The following is a 16,223-nucleotide window of genomic DNA, read 5'->3' on the forward strand; positions in this document are numbered from 1 at the left end:
GTTTTGTTGCAACTGATGGGATTTCATTCTTAATGGCTGAGCAATCATTTTATTGAAGATATATAGGCATGCATTTCTGCAAATAAAGTACCCCTGTTTCACTCAAGATTTGGGTCCCCCACGTCCTTCTTGTCTTCGCCTTCTTTTCGTTGACTCCAGTCCCCAGGTCCCAGTCTGTAAAGACTATAACAAGTGGCGCGGGAACAGGGACCTGGAGAACGCCCTTGGCAAGCGGACGGAGTGACTGTGGACCTATGGAGGTCGGTAAGTGCGAGGATATGGGACCAATGGCTGGAAAGCCCCACCACTTTTCTACTTTACCTCATCTTTTGTTTAAAGTTGAAGGACTTCTGGTTTCAAGTCAGTGAATAGAGGCTTAATCTTCAAACAGTGGTTGAATATAATCCCTGGTTCCCCGGCGAAGGCAGTTTCAATTTAGAAATTTGGAACCAGATTAAAGAGAATGTTAAATGAGCCTCAAGCCAGGGAAAAAATATTCCAATAGATTTCTGGCCCTTATGGGCTCTTATTAAAGCTGTGATTCTGCCATTTCAAGGTAATTCTGGCCCCCCCACACACACCCCCGATATTCGACAATGGGTACAATACTTGTTACATGAATATGAATTAGATGATGCGACTTTCCAAAAGGCTCAATTAGAACAACATAAAATATTTCAAAATTTTCCCACCAGCCCTGCCCTAAATGCTCCTCCTCCTCCTCTTGCAACGGGCACAAAACCGAAAGTCCCCTCAATTCAAGAACAAGATGACCCTCACGATGATTCTTCTGAGGCTCTTTTTGACACTAAGGGTGACAATACTTTTCTTGATGACAATGATGAGCCTTTAGCACGCACTCGTATTTATGATAAAGTACTATCCACTCATTCTCCTTCACGATGAAGGCTTTCTGAGTGACTGGCTTTGCAGTCTCACATCTCTGAGGCCGATGGTTTCTCTGCTTTTCCTGTTTTGACAAATACTAACGCCCAAGGGCAAGTAATACCTCAATATGAAGTCATTGATTTTTCTCACATGCACCAAATGAAAAAAGCCGTAACTATGTATGGCCCTCATTCGCCTTTTACTATGGAACTTTTAAACGCTATGGCATCTTCTGTTGGAAATTTTGTTCCTTATGATTGGTGACTTTTGATAAGGGCTCTTCTTAAACCAGGAGAATATCTTCAGTGGACAGTGTGGTTTCAGGATGTGGCCAGAGATCGTGCCAATTCTCATGCTTGAGCTGGCACTCCTCCCAAACCAAATTGCTTTTGAAATGTTAACCGGTAGAGGGCAATTTGATGCTTTAGAAGCTCAAATATAAAGCCCTCCTTGGGGGAAAACTGTATTGACTGTAATAATTGTAGTCATCTTGTTCTTGCTGTCTGCTTTTTATATCTAACTATATAATGAACTTTGTATCTAAGTGGCTTAGGCATTTAAGTTACAAGTGATTATTCATAATCCTGCAGTTTCCACGGCCTCCTCTAGCTATTACTCAGGGCCCCTGGATCAGAGACCCTCAATATGAGGATAAGGAGAATATATTGCCTCAACAATTTAGGGTCTATGCTGCTTCCCAGCAGGAAGAAGTTACAGGACGATTTCTCCACCCCTTTCCCTGGCAACCATATTCTTCTGAAAGCAGGAGGAAATGAAACAGTTAAAGCCTAGGCAGGCTGTCCAAGGCCCTGTAAGGAGGAGGCAAACATTCTCACTCATGCTTTCCTTAAGCCTTGTGCAACAATGCATCTTGCCGGAGAACTGATGTTTCTTTAGGTCCAGAACTAATGATTACACAGCACAATGTCTTACTCATGGAAATGCTTTTCTTAGGCTCTCTGTTAATGATTATAATTGTAACACATCTTGCCTGGGAACCTATGTCTCAAGAATTGTACCCCTGATTACACAGCAACAGTATATCCTGCCCAGAGACAATGTCTGGAACCTGTTCTCTCTGCCTAATGTTGTACCAAGGTTATCTCAGGATGTAAGTCTTGGGAAAGGGCCTAATAGAACTGTTACAACATTGAGGTATTCTTTTTATCTATTCTCAGCAGCTAGTTGAGAAGTATATAAGGTCCGGCTTAAACTAATGAGGCGGATACTCTTTCTACCCCTACAAACCTTTGGCCTCTTTCTTGACCCATCTAGTCTGACTTCTGAAAGAATTACTATTCACTCTGGAATAATTGATTCAGATTATAAGGGAGAAATTCAAATTATGATGTCATCTCAGATACTATGGCAATTCAAAAAGGGGGACAAAATTGCCCAACTACTTCTTTTACCTAACATGTCTGTTAACTCCTCTAATGGCATCTGGACAGGTGGATTTGGCAGTACAGATCAAAAACAATCCTTATGGACATCAATAGTATCTAAATATGCATGACCAAATATACATATCAAAATTAATGGCAAAACATTTTCCGGTCTTCTTGATACTGGATCCAATATTACTATTATTTCCAAACATTTATGGCTCAAATCTTGGCCTATACAGAGAATTTCTTGCCAAATTGCAGGAGTTTCTCAAACCAAAGTACAAGAGGTTTACCAAAGTGTCCAAATACATCCATGTGAGGGACCAAAAGGCCAGCCTGCAACATTACGACCTTATGTGATAGATACACCCCTTAATTTAATAGGAAGAGATTTAATTATGTGATGGCAAACTCAAATATATATTCCACATTTTCTGTATGGGCCACTGCTCACTTAACAAGTAATGCAATTATTGAAATTACTTGGAAAAATGACAAGCCTATTTGGACAGAGCAATGGCCCCTTACAAAAGAGAAATAAGAGGCTACTAAAGAACTTACGATACACAATTGAAATTAAAACATATTGAGGAATTTTATCCCCCTGAGAATTCTCCCATTTTTGTATAAAAAAGAAATCTGGCAACTGGCATCTCTTAACAGACCTTAGAAAATTTAATTCATCTATGAAACCTATGGGTGCATTGCAACCAGGAATTCCATCACCTACCACTATCCCTCAAAACTGGCATATTATTATTATATATTTACAGGATTGCTTTTTGACCATACCTTTACACCCTCTAGACCAAGAGAGATTTTCTTTCCCTCTTCCTTATCCTAGTATATCAGGCCCCATAAATGATATCAATGGACTGTATTACCTCAAGGAATGATGAATTCTCCCACCATATGTCAATAGTATGTAGCCACAGCCCTTGAACCTATGAGAAAACAATTTCCAAACTTTTTTGTTATTCATTATATGGATGATATATTGTTTTCAGCTCCATCTGTTTTAGAAACTCAACGTATGTTTGACATAGCTCAACAATGCTTGAAAGACTCTGGATTAATCATTCCCCCTGAAAAGATTCAAACCTCTACACCTTACCACTACTTAGGATCTGTTGTTAATAGACAACGTATTACTCCCCAACTAACACAAATTCATGTTGATAAATTATCAACCTTGAATGATTTTCAAAAACTTTTAGGCGATATAAACCGGATTAGACCCTCTTTAGGCATTGGAAAGTCTCAACTGACTAATGTATTTAATACTTTGAAAGGAGATTCCGATTTAAATAGCCCTCGTTTAATACAAAATAAATTGCAGGAACAGTTTCTTACTCGTATTAGACTTGAAATACCTGTAGAGTTGTTTATACTCCCTTCTCTCTATTCCCCCACGGGACTTCTTGCCCAACAAGAACACCCAATAGAATGGATCTATACCCATTTTACAGAGACAAGTTCACTTACACCCTATCTTGATTTGATTGCTCTAATAATTATCAATGGGAGAAATAAAACTAAGACTCTAATTGGCTCCGATCCTCATAAAATTGTAATACCTATTAATAAATCTCAATTCGAAAATGCACTACAAACTTCTACCGATTTCCAAATAGCCTTTCTGGAATATTTTAGAGAAATTTCATTTCATTATCCTTCTAACAAACTCTGGAATTTCTTCAAAAATACTGAATTTATTATCTCCTGCATTGTCACATCACAACCTATCCCTGGAGCTGATGTTTTCTATAGAGATGGGACAAAAAACGCCAAAGCCTCATTCTAGTCTCTCAAAAATATAAAGTCTTTTACACTAAATTTCATTCTGCTCATCAAAACGATTTATATACTCTTATTCAAGTTATTCACCTACATCCTTACCCTATTAATGTGGTCTCTGATTCCTTATATTCAGTTTTTATATTAGGAAATATAGAAACCTCTATTATAAATTCTAATCAGCCTATTATTCAACAACTTTTTCTCGAACTACAGTCTCTCATTAGGGACTGCACTTCCCCCATTTATATTACCCATATTCGAACACATTCCTGCCTTCCCAGCACTATGACTCATAGTAATGAACAAGCTGATAAACTTGTTCTTTTGCTACTCCTGAGGAACAACATGCTGTATTGCACGATAATGCTGGCTCCTTACACCAAATTTAAAAAATTCCATACCACCATGCTAAAGAAATCATTAATAATTGCTCTACTTATAGACGCCTACATCTTCGACCCATTACACAGGGTGTTAATCCTCGAGGATTACAACCCAATGAATTATGGCAAATGGATGTAACTCATTGCCCTGAACTTTCTCCTTCTTCTTTCCTACATGTCTGTATCGACACAAATTCTTCTTTTATGTGGGCCACACCTCTTCAGAGTGAGGCTACATGGCACGTTATAACCGTTCTATTAGCTTGTTTTGCAATAATGGGAACTCCCAACTCGATAAAAACAAACAATGCCCCTGCCTATACTTCTAAGCAATTCAAACAATTTTTACAATCTTTTTCTATTAAACATATTACGGGCATTCCTTACAATACACAAGCACAGGGCATAGTTGAATGAGCACATCACACACGGAAATTGCAAATAAAACAATTTAAAAAGGGGGAATACACAGGAACATTTTTATCTTCCTTATCCAGAGTAGATTTTACTAGATCTCAACACTATATCCTCTCTAATCCTATAACTATTGTTAATACAGCTTATTTGTTTTTATGTTTTTTTAAACTTACCACAAGGAGATATCTTGACCCAAGCAGAAAAACATGTTGAGGAGTTGAAGGATACCTCTCTTCCTCTGCCCATTTGGTATCAAGACAGGCTAACTAATCAATGGAAATCTGGGAAATTAATGTTACAGGGAAACGGGTATGCTTGTATTTCTCCAGATGGATCCAACGAACTCAATTGGCTTCCTCTTCGGAAGATCCACCCCAGGGGAGCCTCCGGTGTTCAAAATAAAGGTGAAAAGACAAAACCCCCTAGAGGAAAAAATTCCAATATCAGCCATGGCGGCTCTAAAAGTCTCCAATGAGCGCTGTCTTCGACGTCATTGACCTCATGATCTCCCTACTTGGGGACAAATAAAAACTGTTACTCATCAAGCTGAAAATCTGTTTTCTCAACAGAGAATGCCTCAGAATCCAGAAAATATTTTTGTTGCTATGCTTGCTTTTCTTGCTTTTGCTTCCCTGCTCAAGCTGAATTAATTAATCATACTTACTGTGTGTATATGCCCAACCCCCCTTTACTGCAGGTTGTAGAATGGACAGATAAAGGACCAATCGTATCCACCAATGACTCAGTACATATTCCTCCTACTTGGAGCTTGGAGGGACCCTTTCATCCTGAGGAAGAAGGGAGGCTAATTAATATTTCTTTAGGGTATGAAGTCCTTCCTCTATGCATAGGTCCGACAGAATTATGCATCAACTTTAGCCGACAAACATGGGCTTTTTTCCTGCCTACAAAGAAGAACTTTCAGACATTGCTTGGACTGTTTACTGCCCTTTCTTTCTATGAGAACCATGTCAACACTACTGAAACTCTAGGAAAAGGACAAAAATCATTATGCAAAGGGTTTACAGATAAGAACTTTAAATATACTCCTGTTCATTGGGACAGATGTCAAGCTAAATCAGGGAAATTAATGTTTGTGGCCAATTACACCATTGTTGATTGGGGACCCCATGGTATGTGGTTGTCTAACTGCTCAGATGATACCAGCAGCACTGTATGTGATTATGCCACTCAAGTAGCATAGAAGGTTACTAATACTCCGATGGAACATTACCATGACAAAGGACTTCTTGGCTGGCTTGTCGGTGGAATGGCACCCCCTCACCCTCGAATCGTACTCCATAAACGGATTGGGCCTGAACAATAGGACTCTGAAAACTTGCCATGAGCACCGAAGAACTTGGAACTTGGACTGGATATTTCGTGGGGACCAGCCATAGTCATAGTCATAGTAACTATTCCTTTCGTTATAATCATTGATATTTCATACAAGCTTGTGTTTCGCTTTTGTTATAGCTATAGGGAACTTGCAGTTTAATAAGACTTTATGTTCTGTGACTTGTATAGATTGCAAATTGTATACTTGTCTTAATTCCTCTGTTTCTTTGAAAAACGAATCCCTTTTCATTCTTCAATCTCGATGTAATCTATGGTTGCCAGTAGATCTCCAACATCCCTGGGAAGGGGGACTTGCCTCCCAGCTACTTACTAAAGTACTTCGACGATCTAAACGATTCATTGGATGGTTAATTCTTGGCATCTTGGGATTAATCGTCAATTGCACTACTGCGGCTGTCACAGGCATTGCTTTACAAACCTCAATTCAAACACAGAACTTTATTCAAAATTGGACCAAAGATGCTCATACTATGTGGACCACTCAGGCTAGGATAAATGAGGAAGTTCAAGATGAAATACAGGAAATTAAAACAGCCATCCAATGGGTCAGAGATCAATTAATAGATTTACAAAAACAGGTTATACTAAAATGGGACTGGAATTCTACTCAATTTTGTATACCCCTGTTTGGTTCAACTATAGTGCCTATTATTGGGAACATATCAAATTTCGTTTGCAAGACATACATGATAATGCTTCCTTAAATGTACAATTATTACAAAAGGAAATCTTTGAAACCTTCTCTAAGAGGCTACCCTCTTCCAACAATTTGGAAACCTTAGCTGAACAGCTAGGTGATCAATTATCTGGGCTAGACCCTCGAAGATGTTTTCATAGCATTTCACATAGTATTGGATCTGGAGCTATAACGCTGATAATTATCCTGATGATTATATTTGTAGTATACCGATGCCTTTCAACTAAAATTGTTCAAACTAAACAAACTCAATTGGTCAGGGTCTTTTTCACAAAAAAGTATCTACAGTCACTCCCAATAATGAAAAAAATAAAAAAGGGGGAATTGTCAGGGGACGTTCAACTTTAAGGGATCCAATATGTTGCATTTTCTTCCTTTGTGTGCCATTTCTCAAGGACTCTCTGTTCCTTATCAGTTCCTGGAAAGCAGGAAGGAGCAGAGCGGCACGCAGTTCTCAGGACTGAGATGGTGGGAAAGAGCACCTGCTGGGATTCCCCTCAGTGACTCCCTTCAGTGACCTTTTACTTACAGAACTCTCCGTTTTGTTGCAACTGATGGAATTTCATTCTTAATGGCTGAGGAATCATTTTATTGAAGATATATGAGCATGCGTTTCTGCAAATAATGTAGCCCTTGTTTCACTCGAGACTTGGGTGCCCCACATCCTTCTTTTCTTCTCCTTCTTTCATCGACTCCAGTCCCCAGGTCCCGGTCTGTAAAGACCATAACAGGTAAGGAAGATAGAAGTGTTCCTGTGTATTCCCCCTTTTTAAACTCTTTTATTTGTAGTTTCAGTGTGTGATGTGCTCGTTCAACTATGCCCTGTGCTTGTGGATTACAAGGAATACCTGTAATATATTTAATAGAAAACGATTGTAAAAACTGTTTGAATTGCCGAGAAATATAGGTAGGGCCATTGTCTGTTTTTATACAGCTAGGTGTTCCATTATTGTAAAGCAAGTTAATAGGTGGGTTATAACTTGGTCTGTAGTTTCACCTCGGGGAGGTGAGGTCTATATAAAAGAAGAATTTGTATCGATTGAGATATGTAAGAATGAAGAGGGAGAAAGTTCAGGGCAATGAGTTACATCCATTTGCCATAGTTCAGTGGGTTGTAATCCTCGAGGAATGATGTTTTGTGCAATGGGTCGAAGATGTAGGGCTCTACAAGTAGAGCAATTATTAATGATTTCTTTAGCATGGCGGTATGGAATTTTCCAAATTTGGTGTAATGAGCCAGCATTATTGTGTAATGGAGCATGTTGCTCTTCAGGAGTAGCAAAAGAGACAAGTTTATCAGCTTGTTCATTGCCATGATCCATAGGGCCAGGAAGACAAGAATGTGTTTGAATATGGGTAATATAAATGGGGGAAGTGCGGTTCTTAACAATAGATTGTAGTTCAAGGAAAAGTTGCTGGATAATAGATTGATTAGAATTTATGGTAGAAGTTTCTATATTTCTTAATACAAAAACTGAATATAAGGAGTCAGAAACTGTATTAATAGGATAAGAATGTAGGTGAATAACCTGAATGAGAGCATATAATTCATTTTGTTGAGCAGAGTGAAATTTAGTATAAAAGACTTTCTATTCTTTGAGAGACCAGAATGAGGCTTTGGCATTTTTAGTCCCATCTATGTGCGACTGAACTGAACTTATATAGAAAACATTAGCTTGAGGTATAGGTTGTGATGTGACAGTGTGAGAGATAATAAATTCAGTATTTTTGAAGAAATTGCAGAGTTTGTTAGAAGAATAATGAGAAGAATAATGAAATGAAATTTCTCTAAAATATTCCAGAAAGGCTATTTGTAAATCTCTAGAAGTTTGTGATGCATTCTCAAATTGAGATTTATTAATAAATACTACAATTTTATGAGGATTGGAGCCAATTAAAGTCTTAGCTCTATTTCTTCCATTGATAATGATTAGAGCAATCAAGTCAAGATAGGGTGTAAGTGACCTTGTCCCTCTAAAATGGGTATAGACCCATTCTATTGGGTGTTCTTGTTGGGTAAGAGGTCCTGTGGGAAAATGGAGAGAGGGAAGTATAAATAATTCTAGAGGTAAATCAAGTCTAATGCGAGTAAGAAATTGTTTTTGCAATTTATTTTGTATTAAACAAAGTTTTTCTCATGCCTCTTGTGCAAGTGAACGAGGGCTGTTTAAAACGGGATCTCTTTTAAAGTGTTAAATAAATTAGTCAGTTGATAATTTGTAATGTCTAAAGAGGCTGTGTTGGCTTTTCTTGTTGGGGAGCACAGCCTCTAGGTACGAGGCCTTAGTAGTTTCAGCTCACAGGCTCTAAAGCTGGGACTCAGTAGCTGCAACACACGCTACTAATTGCCCTGTGGCATGTGGGATCTTCTCAGACCAAGGATGGAACCCGTATCCTCTGCACTGACAGGCGGATTCTTAACCACTGAACCATTTCGGAAGTCCCTAATTAGCTTGATTGAATGATTGATGCATTAGGCAGAATTCAACCTGGTAAATGGGTGCTCCAAGGAGCCTGACACAGTGGACAGTCTCAGGATGTTGAGAGTATTTTCATGTGCATTTTGATGGTGTATCTATCACAGATTTTTGGCTTGTCCTTACTGTGAAGTTTTTATTTAGATATGGGCTCTTGGTGTTTCTTAGACTTGGGTGACTGTTTCCTTTCCCAGATTCGAGGGGTTTCAGCTGTTTTCTCCTCCTAAGATCTTCCCTGTCTTCTTCTGGGACTCCTACAGGGCAAATATTCATGGATTGTTGTCCCAGAGGTCTCCTAAAATGTCCTCGTTTTATTCTTTTTTATTCTGTTCAGTAGTGGTGATTTTCAGTACTCTTTCTTCTAGCTCACTGATGTGTTTTCTGCCTCATTTAGCCTGTTCTGATTCATTTTAGTTTCTGAGGTTTTTTTCATTTCATTTACTATATTCAGTTCTGTTTGGTTGGTTGGTACATTTTCTAGGTCTTCGTTAAATACTTCTCATTTCTCAGGTCGTGCATTCTTCTCCCAAGTTCTTTGATCATGTTTACTATCATTACTCGCAACTCTTTCAGGTAGACTGTCTATCTCCACATTACTTAGTTCTTCTGGGGTTTTGTCTTGTTCCTCCCTCTGAAACATATTCCTCTGTCACCTCGTTTTGTGTACATTTCTATTTGTATTTTAATCTATCTGGTCGTGTAGTTAAGTTTCTTGACCTTGGAGAAGTGGCCCTCTGCAGGAGATATCCCAGGCACCCTTCTCCCGACCCAAGGGCCAAAGGACATCTGATCCCAGGGTGGTGTCCCACGTGTATTTGCAGACTCGGTTTGCAAGCTGTGGGACCCTTCTTTTCTTGCTTTTGGTGTCTGCCCCCTGATGTGAAGAGCCAACTCATTGGAAAATACCCTGATGCTGGGAAAGATTGAGGGCAGGAGGAGAAAGGGGCGACAGAGGGCTAGAGGGTTGGATGACATCACCGATTCAATGGGTATGAGTTTGAGCAAACTCCAGGAGATGGTAAAGGACAGGGAAGCCTGGTGTGCTGCAGTCCATGGGGTCACAAAGAGTCGGACACCACTGAGCGGTTAACCAACAACCCTGCTGGGTGAGGCTGGTCTGGAGGCTTGTGCCTGCACAGTGGTGGATAGAACTGGGTCTTGACCCTTTTGTGGGTAGAATTACATTGAAGGGCATGTGTACAGGAAGCCTTTGGACAGCCTGTCTGCTGATGGTTAGGGCTGCATCCTGGCCCTTTCATCCTTTGGCCTTAGGGGCCTCATTGCTGTAGCCTACAGGTTCTGAGTGGAGCCCGTGTCTGGCCAAGATGGAGACCTCACGCAGATGAGTGCTCTCTCATAGTTCTGCCCTCAGGATCTGTGTCCCCACAGTGAGCCACAGCCCACTCCCCACCCCCCAGAGACCCTTCAAGACCAGCAGGCAGGTCTCACCGTCCAGGATCCTAGCAAATGATTGTGTTTTACTCTTCATCTCAGCTTCGTCTCAGTGTGCATGAGGCTTCGTCTGCACTTGTTAAGAGTGAAGTGTCTTTTTCCCCCATTCCTGTGGGGCTTCTGCAGTCATGGCCCACTGGTCCTCAGAAGTAAATGTTAGAGATCTCTTTGGCCCTATTCATTGATTCATGGGTTGGTCAGCATCCCAGCTGGTAAATAAACAGGTGCTCCCAGAAGCTGTCTGTCCTCTTTACACCAAGGTATATATGAATCAGTGGGTTGTTTTCAAACTTTTGTGACCTGAATATGCTCATAAATGCCATGACGTGTGCAAAGTAGGTGCAGCATAAACACGAAGAAGCTGAGTTTCTTTAGGGGTGGGGTTCACGTCCATGAAAAAACTGAAATGGCAAAATGGTGAGATGAAATGTTTAATTTGGGACTTGGCTGTGATCCTGTGCTTGAAAGTCAAGTGAGCAGAGATGAACAAGCGCACAGTGAAGACAATGACTATGGTTCCAACTGTACTTTGTGACAGGGACACAGTCTCCAGTGCCAGACGCCTGCAAGCCATCCTGCTGTTTCTCAGTGTTGTGTTCACATTCAGAGCCCCAAGATCTTGCAGAGAAAGTGAGATGTGTTCTTTGTTCCCAACCGAAAATACTTTCCTTGATAACTGATGTTAAATTGGACTCAAATTCACTTTTATATCACAGTTTGAGAGTCCCTGTTGTAATGCTTTGTGCGTGCTATCTTCTTGAATTTGAACTCCAAACTAAGTACTGATGTTCTTTCTCGTTTCCCAGATGAAGGAACTTGAATGGAACAAAAATCAGAGCTTGAATCCACATTGTCTCGCCTCCAAGATCTCTTCACTCTGTTGCTACACTGAGGCCCAGGTTGTTGGCATGGCTACAGTCATTCTTGTTGCAGTTGACAGGGCCCAGGTGCAGGCAGGCACAAAGCGTGGCACAAGTCACCTTGTCCCAGCTGTATTTCTTGGGTAACAGCTGAGGGGAAGCTCCCTGAAGTGGCACCTCAGGCAGCAGACCCATTGCGGGTGGACTCTCTGAATATAGTAGTTCTGAGAGAGCAGGGCCATCCACCAGCTCTGTGCCCACAACAATCACATGCCGCTGGTCAGTTCAGATGACCTCAGTGTACTTACAAAGATTTGTTGGGAGAACTTAATAGAAAAACCTGAACAAAACTGTTTGGCCAATCCAATAAATATCTGTGTCCAGTGGGCCACCTCCCAGAAGAAAAAGACGAGGAATAAACATTTCATTAATGTATTTAGACTTTTTTTAAGACATAATTCTATTGTATAGTTTAGTCTGTAGAATAGTGAAAATGGAACTTTCATATACACCATGTGTGTGTGCTAAGGCGCTTCAGTTGTGCCTGACTCTTTGTGACCCTATGGACTGTAGCTCCCCAGGCTCCTCTGTCTATGGGATTCTCCAGGCAAGAATACTGGAGTGGATTGCCATGCTCTCCTCCAAGATATGCTGCCGAACTAGGGGTCAAACTGTTCTTTGCCACTAGCGCCACCATGACCCAGTGATAAGTGCCTTGTTGTGGTAGTCCGGAAACGAACCCACAATATCTCCAGACCATGTCTTTAGTTTTATTTCATCGGTCAGTGTTGCCAATGAATGTTTAAATAAGATGCAGTTACACTAATTACCATATAATCCTAGAAAAGAGATTATCCAAGGTGAAGTTGTATTTGTTTAGGCAAGAGTGGTTCATTATGATTGATAGAGAAGACACATTTCTTTTTAGCCAAGAACAAGTGTAAATTGGTGCCAACTACTGAAATAATTGGACAAGACTGTGGTTGCTGAGGTTTAGAAGAGAAACATGAATAAAAGGTAAAACACTTTCGAGTAACAATAATTTATTAGAAATCATATCATTATTAATGGAGGACTAAAAGAGAAACTCTTGGCAGAACTCTATTAGCCTTTGCCTTGCTTCATTCTGTACTCCAAGACCAAATTTGCCTGTTACTCCAGGTGTTTCTTAACTTCCTACTTTTGCATTCCAGTCCCCTATAATGAAAAGAACATCTTTTTTGAGTGTTAGTTCTAGAAAGTCTTGTAGGTCTTCATAGAACTGTTCAGCTTCAGCTTCTTCAGCATTACTGGTCGGGGCATAGACTTGAATTACCATGATATTGAATGGTTTGCCTTGGAAACAAACAGAGATCATTCTGTCATTTTTGAGATTGCATCCAAGTACTGTATATCGGACTCTTTTGTTGACTATGATGGCTACTCCATTTCTTCTAAGGGATTCCTGCCCACAGTAGTAAATATAATGGTCATCTGAGTTAAATTCACCCATTCCAGTCCATCTTAGCTCGCTGATTCCTAGAATGTCAATGTTTACTCTTGCCGTCTCCTGTTTGACCACTTCCAATTTGCCTTGATTCATGGACCTAACATTCCAGGTTCCTATGCAATATTGCTCTTACAATATCAGACCTTGCTTCTATCACCAGTCCCATCCACAACTGGGTGTTGTTTTTGCTTTGGCTCCATCCCTTCATTCTTTCTGGAGTTATTTCTCCACTGATCTCCAGTAGCATACTGGGCACCTACTGACCTGGGGAGTTCCTCTTTCAGTGTCCTATCTTTTTGCCTTTTCATACTGTTCATGGGGTTCTCAAGGCAAGAATACTGAAGTGGTTTGCCATTCCCTTCTCCAGTGGACCACATTCTGTCTGACCTCTCCACCATGACCCACCCGTCTTGGGTGGCCCCAGAGGGCATGGCTTAGTTTCATTAAGTTAGACAAGGCTGTGGTCTGTGTGATCAGATTGGCTAGTTGTCTATGATTGTGGTTTCAGTCTGTCTGCCTCCTGATCCCCTCTCTCAGTGCCTACCGTCTTACTTGAGTTTCTCTTACCTTGGACGTGGGGGTATCTCTTCACGGCTGCTCCAGCAAAGCGCAGCCACTGCTCCTTACCTTGGACGTGGGGTAACTCCTCTTGGCCGCACTTGTTAAAGGCCACAAAAAACAAGCTGAATTCTCAGTTAGTGGTACACTGGTGTGTGGCATTTTCAGATACAGTAAGTGATAAAACTCTTAAGCTTATGAAGTGAACAAGAGGGTTTCAGAAAAACATCTATTTCTGCTTTATTAACTATGCCAAAGCCTTTGACTGTGTGGATCACAATAAACTGTGGAAAATTCTGAAAGAGATGGGAATACCAGACCACCTGACCTGCCTCTTGAGAAACCTGTATGCAGGTCAGGAAGCAACAGTTAGAAATGGACATGGAACAACAGACTGGTTCCAAATAGGAAAAGGAGTACGTCAAGGCTGTATATTGTCACCCTGCTTCTTTAACTTATATGCAGAGTACATCATGAGAAATGCTGGGCTGGAGGAAGCACAAGCTGGAATCAAGATTGCCGGGAGAAATATCAATAACCTCAGATATACAGATGACACCACCCTTATGGCAGAAAGTGAAGAAGAACTAAGGAGCCTCTTGCCTCTTGATCAAAGTGAAAGAGGAGCATGAAAACGTTGGCTTAAAGCTCAACATTCAGAAAACTAAGATCATGGCATCTGGTCCCATCATTTCATGGCAAATAGATGGGGAAACAGTGGCTGACTTTATTTTTCGGGGCTCCAAAATCACTGCTGATGGTAATTGCAGCCATGAAATTAAAAAACGCTTACTCCTTGGAAGGAAAGTTATGACCAACCCAGACAGCATGTTAAAAAGCAGAGACATTACTTTGTCAACAAAGATCCGTCTAGTCAAGGGTATGGTTTTTCCAGTAGTCATGTATGGATGTGAGAGTTGGACTATAGAGAAAGATGAGCGCAGAAGAATTGATGCTTTTGAACTGTGGTGTTGGAGAAGACTCTTGGGAGTCCCTTGGACTGCAAGGAGATCAAACCAGTCCATCCTAATGGAGATCAGTCCTGGGTGTTCATTGGAAGGACTGATGTTGAAGCTGAAACTCCAATACATTGGCCAGCTCATGCGAAGAACTGACTCATTGGATAAGATCTTGATACTGGGAAAGATTGAGGGCAGGAGGAGAAGGGGACAACAGAGGATGAGATGGTTGGATGTCATCACCAACTCAATGGATATGGGTTTAGGTGGACTCTGGGAGTTGGTGATGGACAGGGAGGCCTGGCATCCTGCGGTTCATGGGGTCACAAAGAGTCGGACACGACTGAGCGACTGAACTGAACTGAAAAGAGAAGCTATTAGAAAGTTACCATAATCACAACTATGTGAGAGGTTATGTCAATTAAAAATGGAAAGAGAGGACTTCCTTTGGTCCAGTGGTTAAGAATCCACCTTTCAATGCAGAGGACACAGGTTCTATCTCTGCTCAGGAAACTGTGATCCCACATGCAGAGTAACTAAGCCTGAGCACTGCAACTAGAGAGTCTGTGCTACAGCTAAGACCCAACACAAATATTTGAAAAAAATAAAAGGAAAGAGGTACTCAAAAATTACAGATATTGAAGAATTGAAGGATTATCAGTATAGCTTTGTTAGTGTAGCAGCATGATTAAGAGAAACTATTAGATATAATGTAATAATTTTTGTAAAGGAAAAGATGTAAACTTGCATCTAAAATCTTTGGAAATATATCCTTAAGTAAATTGAAATAGTAGGTTTATAGTGAGTCTAGGGTGACACTGAGTTGAAAAAACAAACACTTATCAGATCATCAGTGCTCCCTGTCTGGATGCCATTACTCTCTCCATTGAAAACATCACATTTCCAACATTAAAGAGACATTTTCTTCCCCTCGGCACTAATAATTTTTTACTATTTCCATATTAATTTTAGAATAATATTTTGTTTGTATCTGTAAAATCTTGATTGAAAATGCATTAAACCTGTATGTCAGTTTGGGGTCTTCCAACATCATTTCTATATTGTATCTTCCAATCAATGAATAAAGTATATTTCTCTAAGATGACCTAAAGAAAAGGTCATCTTTTCTTTGTTTCTTTACCATCTAAAAAAGTACATGTTTTGTTAGATTTGCACATTTTTTTTCTAGTTTTAATTTTCTGAGCATTCAGACATGGTATTATATATTTTTTTTTTCTGGGGAGGAACATGGTGTTATATTTTAAATTTCAGTTTCCATGTGTTAATTGCTAACGTGTAAAATTGCAGTAGTTTTTTATATGTTTTTCTTGTATCCTGACACTTAATATGTTTACTAGAAATTCCTGTAAATTCTTTTGCCTTTCACATATTCCATTTCATTAAATTTCCTACTGATGTAACAAATCACCACCAACTGAGTGGATTAAAGCGACAAACTTGTTCTCTGGCAGTTCTGGAGGCCAGGATTATAAAAT

Source organism: Giraffa tippelskirchi, chromosome 7, assembly GCF_054371585.1.
Source record: "Giraffa tippelskirchi isolate mGirTip1 chromosome 7, T2T-mGirTip1v1.2.pri, whole genome shotgun sequence".
NCBI classification, from domain to species: domain Eukaryota; kingdom Metazoa; phylum Chordata; class Mammalia; order Artiodactyla; family Giraffidae; genus Giraffa; species Giraffa tippelskirchi.